The sequence below is a fragment of the Canis lupus genome, chromosome 37 (genome assembly GCF_011100685.1).
Source record: "Canis lupus familiaris isolate Mischka breed German Shepherd chromosome 37, alternate assembly UU_Cfam_GSD_1.0, whole genome shotgun sequence".
In the NCBI taxonomy this organism is placed as follows: Eukaryota; Metazoa; Chordata; class Mammalia; order Carnivora; family Canidae; genus Canis; species Canis lupus.
The window spans coordinates 11,587,490-11,600,065 of NC_049258.1; the positions used below are offsets into that span (position 1 = coordinate 11,587,490).

General features: G+C 37.5%; 1 protein-coding gene across 6 annotated transcripts in view; it reads right to left on the reverse strand.

The window, feature by feature from the left end:
* ICA1L (islet cell autoantigen 1 like) overlaps positions 1 to 12,576 on the reverse strand; it is a 79,880-nt gene that overhangs the window by 53,973 nt on the left and 13,331 nt on the right. The window lies entirely within an intron of this gene.

Genomic DNA, 12,576 nt, shown 5'->3' on the forward strand with positions numbered 1-12,576 from the left:
TTAAAGCAACATCAAACAAGACTAAGGCAGGGCAGCCTGGGTGGCTCAGCAGTTTAGCACCACCTTCGGCCCAGGGCGTGATCCTGGAGACGCCGGATCAACTCCTGTGTCGGGCTTCCTGCGTGGAGCCTGCTTCTGTCTCTGCCTCTCTCTATCTGTTTTTCATGAATAAATAAGTAAAAAAAAAAAAAAAAAGACTAAGGCAAACAATATAAACTAAGATGACAGAATAAGAACAATGACACTATTTAGTATGATAAATGCAAACTTCCTTTCAAATATAAACAATTTCAAACCATAAAAAACAAAAAAACTACATCCAACTCCATGCTATTTGGGGTCCACCTCAAACAAAATGAGATAGAAACGAAAGTAGGAATAGCCATACTAATATCAGACCAAGTAGGTTTAAATAAAAAGCATTAAACAAAACAAAGATAAAATCTAAACTCCCCAAGTGGCCACTTGCCAGATATCCTCTGAATATTCGCCGTTGGATATCCAGTTTAGATGAGTTACCATCTAACTGCAGAACCTCTCATATGCTATGCTGGGTAACTTGGCTAGACATAAGTTGAGACAGAAAATAGAAAAAGAATTTAATCTTGGTACAGAGTCAAATTGGATTTGACATAATCATTATATTGTTCCAACACATAAAGAGTCTTGAGAGAAAACTTGCAGTTCATCTTTCCCATCCAATTTGTCTCCTTTGGCAGCTTCCACTTAGTTTTCCCTCTAGACTGTTATTAGCATGAGGGTCAGTCCAGTTTTATGACAAACTGCTGATTTCTTCTACTAAGCTGACTGTCAGCTTAGGTCCGATCAGTTAAGAGAACAAAATTTAGGGAGCATCAGAAGAGAACATCTCTTCTCCACCTCAACTGCAATGCTGACACAGCTCAAAGAGTATATTCCTTGCCTCTCTCCACTCCCTCATTATCTCCTTCATGGAGGAGAAAAAGTAACTTACCAGACTGGACTTGAGAGAAATAAACTTAGTCCTCCCTTTCCTCTCTGGAAGCTATCCTGCCTGAAAAGAGCACACATTTTCTGGCAAGGGGAGGATAGTGGCTGGGGTGTAAATCTACAAAAGATGAGATTTGCATTATTTGTGCTTCTCACTCTGTGCCTCCTACCCCTGTGCTCTGTCAAATAAACGAAATTTTTAAAAAATTTCTTTAAAAGTTATAGTTCGGGGATGCCTGGGTGACTCGGCAGTTAAGCGGCTGCCTTTGGCTCAGGATGTGATCCTGGGGTTCCAGGATCCAATGCAATCCAATCCAATCCAGCCCACATTGGGCTCCCTGCGAGGAGCCTGCTTCTCCCTCTGCCTAGGTCTCTGCCTCTTGTCTCTCATGAATAAATAAAATCTCTAAAAAAAAAAAGTTATAGTTCAACATATGCAGACAAATATAATAAATTGTCAACATTCTGCCATTTTAAAAATAGACTCTTCATTTTAAGATTTATTCATCTGAGAGAGAGAGAGAGAGAGAGAGCGTGCACATGGATGGGAGGGGCAGAAGGAGAGGAAAAGAGAATCCCAAGCAGACCCCACACTGACCACACAGAGCCCAATGTGGGGCTCAATCCCAGAACCCCAAGACCATGACCTGAGACGAAATTGAGTCAGACACTTAACCAACTGTGCCATCCAGGTATCCTAATATTCTGCCATTTTTTAAAAAAAGATTTTATTTATTTATTCATGAGACACAGAGAGAAGAAAAGAAGCAGAGACACAGGCAGAGGGAGAAGCAGGCTCCACGCAAGGAGCCCAACGTGGAACTCGATCCCAGGACTCCAGGATCACGCCCTGGGCCAAAGGCAGGCACTAAATCGCTGAGCCACCCAGGCTTCCCTAGTGTGTTCTTTTTTTATTGCCCTGCATTGGTCTAAAGAATTAGGAAACAAATAATGTAAGGTATAGTAGCTGAAAGCCAAAAATCCCATTTTTTGTTATTAACAATGGCAAAGTTTGTAGATACAGTTCAGTGTGAAAGCTAAATGGTCCTCCTCACTGAGCATCAGGACTAAACAAATTTGCCAACTAGTCAGAGGTAACTAGATTAGGGCAGGTTTCCCCAAATGGGAAGAGAAAGGATAGCTAACCATTATTTCTTATATCCTATAGTTTCCTTCTTTGCTCTTGAAACGGTCCATCTTTAATAGTTCTTATAGTGAATCCTGTGGGTAAAAAATGCTTGGTCTTTTTTTTTTTTTTTTTAAAGATTTATTTATTTATTCATTCAGAGAGAGCGAAGGGAGAGGCAGAGACACAGGAAGAGGGAGAAGCAAGCTCCACGCAGAAAGCCCAATGCGGGACTCGATCCTGGGTCTCCAGAATCACACCCCGGGCTGCAGGCAGCGCTAAACCGCTGCACCACCAGGGCTGCCCATGCTTGGTCTTGATATCTATGAAACTCTATTTTGCTTTCTTTCATGTTTGTTTTTGTTTTTTTTTTTTAAGATTTATTTATTTGAGTGAGAGCACAAGCTGAGGGAAGGGCAACGGAGAGGGAGAGAATCCTCAGACTCCCCACTGAGCTTGGAGCCTGAGGTGGGGCTTGATCCCAGGACTCCGAAATCATGACCCAAGCCAAAACCAAAAGTTGGATACTCAACCGACTGAGCCACCCAGGTGCCCCCATTCAATGTTTCTTGTATATAAAAGTCTAGACTAACAACTTCTTGTATTTTTCCTTTTTTTTTAAGCTATCACTATTGGTCCATGCAAGATTCATTTTATTTGTTCGTTGATTTTTTTTAACTCCTTTCTCATTTCCATCTCTCCTCACAATCATTCTAATGTGTTAAATGTGTACTTTTTTATCTGAATGTATTCTTCTAAAATGTGTTATGTACACATTCTAGCATACACAAATGTTACAGTGTTATAGATTTCTGACTTTTTGGGTATTTTTCACTCAGCCCTTTGTTTTTAGGTCCTATATACGTTGCTATGTATGCATGTGTTCTGTTGTTTCCATTACATAGCATTCTTTAGTGTTTAATTCTTTGAAGACAGAATCCCCATGTCTTAGGGCATCTGCTGTAGTCAATGAGAACTCTGGAGTCAAACTATCGCTTCTTTCTGAGTAAATTTTATCATCTTTTGAATCTTTTAGAGTATTCTATTTAATGTTGATGCCCTCAGGCTCTCTAGGATATGTTTTGGTAGGGTATTATCATTCTGGAGATTCAGGTCCTTTCTTTTAAGCCATAATTTCTTCTTTTTTATCTACTTCTTCTTTTGGGTATTATTCATTATACATCTTTTTTTTTTTTTTTTAGATTTTATTTATTTATTCATGAGAGACACGGAAAGGGGGCGGGGCGGGCAGGGACACAGGCAGAGGGAGAAGCAGGCTCCATGCAGGGAGCCCGACGTGGGACTTGATCCCAGGACTCCAGGATCACGCCCTGGGCTGAAGGCAGGTGCCAAACCGCTGAGCCACCCAGGGATCCCCTCTTTATACATCTTAATGGATCATTTTTGTATCTGTTTTTCTGTGCCGTATTTTGGGTAAATTCCTCACTACAATCTTCCAATTTATAAATTCTCTTTTACAGTTCTGTCTAGAGTTCATCACAGCTATTGACGTTTTTTTAGTATCCAGTGACTGCTTCTTGATTTCTTTCTTTTGTAATTTCCAAGATTTCTAATTGGTTCTTCTTCATATTCTTCTAATTTCATGTCTTTTTTAACAGTTAACATTCTATAATTTTTCTCTGTAGCAGCATAAATATATAGTATTCTTAGACTTTTCCATAAAATTATTTTCACCTGCAATGAATTCATGTTCCAAATGTCAATTTTGTTGGCTTATTGTGAGTACAGAATCTTTAATTTTTTCCTTCTCCTCAGTGGTTATTCCTCTTTACTACTGGTTATTCACTTGTTTCCAGTTCACCTTCAGGGTTCCCACTTCCACAGCATCTTAAACGGTTACCTTAGAGCCTCTGTTAGAATGATAACTGAAATACTATTGACCTAATCAGGTCTGAAGAAACAGTGCATGGGAAACACTTTAATTTCTACTAACCTGCAGAAACTGAACTCCTAAATGCCAGAGCCTATTTCTATACTGTGAGCTCAGCACATCTGTTTCAGCTCCACTCACTACTTTATTTTTCTATTTTGTTTTTGGTTCATAATTATCTTATTATCTAGCTAAGATACATCTTTTTGGGGTTGCTTCTTAATTTTTTTCTAATTACCATAAGTTGAGAGCAAATGTTACTATGCCATCTTAACTAGCAATCTTTATTTCCAGTAAGAGTATTTTTTTTTTTACTTGAACACAGTCACCGTATAGAACACTTTATTCCTTTTTGCATGAAACAATTTCTATTTTTTATCTATCCCTTGGATTTGGAGTACAAATCTTAAATCAATGTTCTCTTCAGAGGTAATTCTGTACTTACTTTAGTATCTCATTACTGTGACATCACTAAAAAGGAAGCAAATCAGACTGATGGTAATATGTAGACTGATGGAAGTACTAAAATTCCCTTGAGAAAAATAATCTGTAAAGACTTTTGACTAAATATAACGTAACTGCTTGGTGCAATTAAGAAAATACATTAGACAAGTTTGCTGTTTAATATTAATATAGTACTCCTGATTACTCTGGCTCCCAAACCATAAGTTTTCTTACAATTAGCATTTCCCCAAAGGATCAAAGTTTGTTAATGATTTCAACTAATGATAAGAAACACTCCAAAATGTCAATAAATTTTTTCTCTACAGTGGGATAAAGAGTGATAGTTTTCTGTAGTTTACCAATTTACTACTATTAACATGTATAACTAGCTTTTGCATAACTATTATTTTGAAAAATGTTTACCTGATTATCAAGCCCATTTATATCTTTTTGGTTTTGTCTTTCTCATATTTTATTTATTATTATTATGCAGCACTAGCAAGCTCTTATCCAAAGATGAGAGTCATCCATTCATTCATTGTTAAGTACACATTAAATAGTTATACTCTTAAATAGCAATTTTACTTATGAATTAGCAAGTACATTAAAAAAGACTGAGAAGTTATTACAAAGACTATGTATTAATGCCACATGAACATTATTTACAAGGGAGCTCCTATTTCCCTCTCTTACCAACAATCTCACACCTATTAATAAAAGAAATAAGATTAGAATTCAGGTATGCTAGGTACCACAAGTGAAATACTGAAGAAACATAGAGATCTTGGGCAGCCCGGGTGGCTTAGCGGTTTAGCACCGCTTTCAGCCCAGGGTGTGATCCTGGAGACCCAGGATCAAGTCCCATGTCAGGCTTCCTGCATGGAGCCTGCTTCTCCCTCTGCCTGTGTCTGTGCCTCTCTTTCTCTCTCTCTGTGTCTCTCATGAATAAATAAAATCTTAAAACAAAACAAAAACAAAAAACAGAGATCTTAATAGCATGAGACAAGGAAATGTCATTCCAAAAATAGACTGAAAAAGAAAAGGATAGATTGCTGATAGATTGTAGTGGTCTCTATATTTAATAGGTAATGTGGTACCAATAAAGGTTTTTTGAGCAGCAGAAAGGTTAAACAGTAACAATCTTTCCTTAGTAACAATCTTTCCACATTCCAGACATAATCTAATAAGAATCAGGACCAAGGACAATACCCTAAAAACAGATTTGAAGGAATAATCTTTTTTTTTTTTTTTAAGATTTTATTTATTTACTCATAGAGACAGAGAGAGAGGCAGAGACACAGGCAGAGGGAGAAGCAGGCCCCATTCAGAGAGCGTGATGTGGGACTCGATCCAGGGTCTCCAGGATCATGCCCTGGGCTGCAGGCGGCGCTAAACCACTGCGCCACCGGGGCTACCCTTGAAGGAATAATCTATATAGAATTTGGTTAGCAATGACTTATCAGTTTTGCTCCTGAAAAATAAGGAGAATTAGGAAAAGAAATGGGAACATTTTGCATCTGATATGTGAAATTCTGAGTCGGAAATGTTAAGTGGCATCTGAGTTTACAGAAATAATTAAAAAGCAATTACAACTGTAGTGATAAAGATTGTTTCAAGCGTGGGTCTCTAGTCAGATTGCTAGGTTTGAACTTAATAACTCTACTACTTACTAGCTGTGGGATCTTGTGTGAGTTTTATTAGTCTCTCTGACCTTTAGTTCTCTCATCAGTAAAACAGGGAATAATGAAGTAAATAGATTGTTATAAGAATTAAATGAGAAAATCGATGTGAAGCACTTAGAAATTTTGAGTATTTAAGAAGTATTATTTTGTAGTTTTTCATTTTAATTTTTATTGGCACTCAGATTAGAAATGGTGATTTGGGTGGTTATTTAACCAACTGACTGCCTCTTGATTTTGGCTCAGGTCATGATTGCAGAGTTGTGAGATTGAGCCCCATGTTTGGCACTGAGCATGGAACATAAGATTCTCTCTCTCTCTCTTCCTCTGTCCCTACCCCGCAAAAAAAAAAAAAAAAAAAAAAAAAAAAAAAAAAAGGAACAGTGATTTAGGAGTTAGCTATAAAAAGACATTTAAGCAGTGGGAATTGATGAGACCTTCAAAAAAGAAAGCAGAGAAGAGAAGCACCTGGGTGGCTCAATGGTTGAGTGTCTGCCTTTGGCTCAGGGCATGATCCCGGGGTCCTGGGATCAAGTTCCACATCAGGCCCCTGCAGGGAACCTGCTTCTCCCTCTACTTATGTCTCTGCCTGTCTCTGTGTGTCTCTCATGAATAAATAAACAAAATCTTTAAAAAAGAAAAAAAAAGCAGAAAGGTGGTAAAATTTGGAGAGGGTTCAAGGAAGGTGAATTAAATTTGGACCAGGCTCTTGGTATTATGTTATGGATTCACTATGATATGAATGATATAGGTTAATGAAAAATGTGTTCTCTGTATAAGAGATACTTAAATCACGTTAAATCTAGTTCAATTTTCTATTTTGATTCAAGGGATGGAGACAAAGATATAGTATATGTATACAATGGAATATTACTCAGCCATTAGAAACGACAAATACCCACCATTTGCTTCAAAATGGATGGGACTGGAGGGTATTATGCTGAGTGAAGTAAGTCAATCAGAGAAGGACAAACATATGGTCTCGTTCATTTGGGGAATATAAAAAATAGTGAAAGGAAATAAAGGGGAAAGGAGAGAAAATGAGTGAGAAATATCAGTGAGGGAGACAAACCATGAGAGACACCTAACTCTGGGAAACGAACAAGGGGTGGTGGAAAGGGTGACTGGGTGATGGGCACTGAGGGAGGCACTTGATGGGATGATCACAGGGTGTTATGCTATATGTTGGCAAATCGAACTCCAATAAAAAATATATACAAAAAAAAAGGGATGGAGACTTTTTTTTTTAAGATTTATTTATTTATTTATGGTAGACCTAGAGAGAGAGAGAGAGAGAGAGAGAGGCAGAGACACAGGAGGAGGCAGAAGCAGGCTCCATGCCAGGAGCCCAACGCGGGACTTGATCCCAGGACTCCAGGATCATGCCCTGGGCCAAAGGCAGGTGCTAAACCACTGAGCCACCCAGGGATCCCCGGGATGGAGACTTCTATAAAATGAGAAACTGACAGAAGGCTTATAAAAAGCCTTATGGGGCAGCCTGGGTGGCTCAGCGGTTTAGCACTGCCTTTAGCCCAGGGCATAATCCTGGAGACCCGGGGTTGAGTCCCATGTTGGGCTCCCTGCATGGAGCCTGCTTCTCCCTCTGCCTGTGTCTCTACCTCTCTCTCTGTTTCTCATGAATAAGTAGATAAAATCTTAAAGAAAAAATAAAATGCCTTATCATAACTAAGAGTATAAAACAATTACATACAGAAAACATATTCTATCTAGAGTCAGAGTGAAAAGTTTACATTAATTCTAACATTCAGGGCAGCCCAGGTGGCTCAGCAGTTTAGCACCGCCTTCAGCCCAGGTTGTGATCCCGGAGACCCGGGATCCAGTCCCACATTAGGCTCCCTGCATAGAGCCTGCTTCTCCCTCTGCCTGTGTGTCTCTGCCTCTCTGTCTCATGAATAAATAAATAAAATCTTTTAAAAAAATTTTTTTTTTAATTCTAACATTCAACAATGCTATAAAGGGATTAGAGTATTGTTTATCCTCATTTGTTACAAAATCATTCACTGGTACATTAGCAAAAGACTGTATGTACTTATTAAAGTTTTCATTAGGGTGACTGGGTGATGGACACTGAGGGGGTCACTTGATGGGATGAGCACTGGGTGTTATACTATATGTTGGCAAATCGAACTCCAATAAAAAAATATACAAAAAATGTTTTCATTAATAAAATAGATAACTGATCAATAAGAAATTGATAACATTAGACCATTTTTGACCTACAAAACTAGCAATTTCACATGGTTCAACCTAATAAAAGGAACTCAGGTTTACCAGTGTAATCCAACTCATCTCTGAAGAAAGTGCTTTGTGGGCAAATGATCTACTTAACTGAGAACACATCTCAAGTCAAGAGTTGATCTAGGCTGACTGGCAAACTGGTCTGCAGAAAAACTAGTTCTGAGTTGTTTTGCTACAGCAGTAGAGTTAAGTAGATTAAGTAGTTAAACCACCAGATTCCATGGCTCACAAAGCCATAATTACTGACTATATGGCCTTTTATAGAAAAAGTTTACAGACCCCCAATCTAGACCATGATTCTCAAAAGTATACTTTGAAGAATCATAAGTCTCTTTAAGCTTTACTGTTTGTAATAAGAAAATGTTTATTCTTTGTTCATATGCATATATGTATATACATACATAAATATACACATACATTATATATAACATAATATATATATCTAACATATATTATATATAATTAATTTTTAAAGATACTACCTGACTAATCTTTTATCAACTGTCCATTAATTTGGAAATGGTTTTTAGTTCTAGTCAATCAATGAGTAGATTAAGTTTGCTCCCTGTCATACATGGAGATAAACTGAAGCCCACTAATATTATTAGGGACTACTGATTTGAAAGTCTATCAAGTCACTGATTGACAATCTTCCTGAAACTGCACCAATGGATATATTATATATAAAGTACCAGCTTTAATATTTGACTAGAATTGTATAAAGGCTACAAACATGAATCCTTTCAGATACATAAATTTAACTGTTGTTTAGCCAAATATGATTTGGTTACTGAGATACAAGAAGTATTACAGGACTAGAGTAATTGAAATTAATAAAATACAAAAGGGGCACCTGAGTGGCTCAGTCAGTTAAGCATCTGCCTTTGGCCCGGGTCCTGATCTCTTGGTCCTGGGATCAAGCCCCAAGCTCCATGCTCAGTGGGGAATCTGCTTCTCCCTCTCCCTCTGCTGCTCTCCCTACTCTCACTCATGCTTTCTACAAATAAATAATATCTTTTAAAAAATGAAATTAGTAAATACCATGGACATTAGAATTAGTGAACTAAATTAGCTGAAATTTCCAAGTAGTCCCAATGAGGAAGTCAGTTTCACATGTATGTTAAATGTTGGCTTTGTTCTGGGTGCTGTAACTTGGCACTGCAATCATAACACTAATAAGACACCAATATGAGGGGCACCTGAGGGCTCAGTAGTTAAGCATCTGCCTTTGACTCAGGTCATTATCCCAGGGTCCTGGGATCAAGCCCCGCAACAGGTTCCCACAGGGAGCCTGCTTCTCCCTCAGCCTAGGTCTCTACCTTTCTCTGTGTCTCTCATGAATAAATAAATAAAATCTTAAAAAAAAAAAAAGACACCGATATGAGAAAATTAAATTAAATACAGACCTATATCTATCTAAAATAGAAGGATTATGGCAATTACTTACATTCAAAATCCCATATTAAACAGGAAGGTCACCCACAGAGAGGTTATCATCTTGACCAAATATTCTTATAAAAGGACTACAGCTTAATTATTTTTCTAAAAGAATTCAAAATTATATAAATGGTAAAGTCTTATGGGAGGCTTACAATATCTAGACATTTTTTATAATCTTAGTATTACTATATACTAAAATAATAATTATACTTGTAGAACTCTTGACAATTTTTAAAGTTGTCACACATTTCATCAAATTTGATCCTTATAATAACCCCGAAAGCTAGAAATGATTGATTTTATTATTCCAGTTTTATAAAGGAGATCACTGAGGCTCTGTGAAATTAAAGGAACTTTTTCAAAGATACATGTACATTAAGAACACCCTGATACTTAGTACACATCCAGGTTTTGTTTTGTTTTTATAAGATTTTATTTATTCATGAGAGACAGAGAGAGAGAGAGGGAGAGGCAGAGAGGCACAGGCAGAGGGAGAAGCAGGCTCCATGCAGGAAGCCCCATGTGGGACTCCATCCTGGGACTCTGGGATCATGCCCTAGCCAAAGGCAGTCACTAAACCGCTGAGCCACCCAGATGTCCCCACGTCCAGGCTTTTTGATTCCACAAGCAATGTTCTTTTCCATTTTGAAGGTGGGAAAGGTGTGATTAAAGATGTCTCCTATCTTATAGTGAGTTAACTGAAATACACAATATTTAGTTAACTAATTTCCAGGCAACCCAACTTTGAAAAACCTACAGGTTTCCAAGAACCAGATAGATACATAAAAATTGGTGTTGTTTATAAGAATGAAAACAAGAGAGACAGGTATTAACAAAATCAAGTTTTGATTGTAAACTACATTTGAATTTCTAGTTATAATAAAATTTATTTTTATAGAAGTAGTCTATAATTTTGGTAGTTAGCATAATTTTAGTCTCTAAAGAAGTTAAAAAAAGACAAATCAGAGCTCATTTTTTTCCCCAAAAGTGATGCCTCAGGATTATTACCTACTTTTCAGACTTTCTGTTTAAGAATTTACTATAGAAATATGATTTACTTACATCACCTTAATTATATCATTTCATAAAGAATATATGAATAGCATTTAAAATAGATTACTAGAGGGCAGCCCCGGTGACTCAGTGGTTTAGCGCCACCTTCAGCCCAGGGTGTGATACTGGAGACCTGGGATCAAGTCGCACGTCGGGCTCCCTGCATGGAGCCTGCTTCTCCCTCTGCCTGTGTCTCTGCCTCTCTCTCTGTGTGTGTCTCTCATGAATGAATGAATGAATGAGTGAATGAATAAATAAATAAATAAATAAAATAGATTACTAGAAAACAAGACTTGAAAAATTTTGATGAAATCAGTAAGACCAGGGATCCCTGGGTGGCGCAGCGGTTTGGCGCCTGCCTTTGGCCCAGGGCGCGATCCTGGAGACCCGGGATCGAATCCCACATCGGGCTCCCTGCATGGAGCCCGCTTCTCTCTCTGCCTGTGTCTCTGCCTCTCTCTCTCTCTCTCTCTGTGACTATCATGAATAAATAAATAAAATCTTAAAAAAAAAAAAAAGAAATCAGTAAGACCATTCAAACTATAAACAATATATTAAGACGGGTACCTGGCTGGTTCAGTCAATAGGGTGTCTGATCCTTGATCTTAGGGTCATGAGTTCAATACCCATGTTGGGTGTGGAGATTACTTAAAATTTTTTTAATTAAAAATAAATTTTTTTAAGTAAAAAGTAGAAAATAAAAATATTAAATAAAGGGGTGCCTGGCTGACTCACTCAGTGGAGCATGCGATTCTTGATCTCTGAATCGTGAGTTCAAGCTCCACATTGGGTGTCAAGATTACTTAAAAAAATTTTTTTTAATCTTATACATTATATTAAGGAAAAGGAAGTGAGCCAAAAGAAATATTTTTGAAAGAATGGCTAAAAAACTATATTTAAAATCCTTTTAACAGTTTAAAGTATCAATTACTAAATTCTTATGTTAAAATGATATTAAAGCTAATCTCCTTCAATAGGAGAAAGACAATTATCATAGTTTCACACATGAGGGGGGAAACTGAGTTGGGAAAAATTAGAGAGGAAGACAAACCATGAGAGATTCCTAACTCTGGGAAACAAAGAGTCGTAGAAGGGGAGGTGGATGGGGGAATGGGGTAACTGGGTGACCGGCATTAAGGAAGGCCCTTGATGGGATGAGCACTGAGTGTTATACTATAGGCTGGAAAACAATTTAAATTAAAAAAATAAAGCTAATCTCCTAGGAAACTTAAGAATATTTCCAACTTCACTGCATATTTCAGGCCAATACTTCTTCCAGCCTTCTGTTATGCTCAACCTTCCCAAGTGCAGAGCCTCTCATATTATGAGGATCAAATGGAATAACACGCAAAATTTCTTTGAAAAGTATAAAGTTGTGAGGTGTCTGCCTGGCTTATTTGGTAGAGCATGCAACTCTTGACCTCAGGGTTGTGAGTTCATGTACCGCATTAGGAACAGACCTTACTTAAAAAAATAAATTTGTATACAAGTATAAGATGTTATTTTAATGATTACATACAGCCTATAAATAAACAAAAATATATAGGATGTAAATTTTTAAAACCTGAAACTTTTTACTTAACTGATTTTTAAATTTAAAATTTTAAAGCTCAACATTCCTGGAAGAGGTCATTCAGGTATTAAAAAATTAGGTGCCCTGTTAAAAATGCAGATTGACCACATGCACTTACCTGCTTTCCTTTCCCTAATCCACT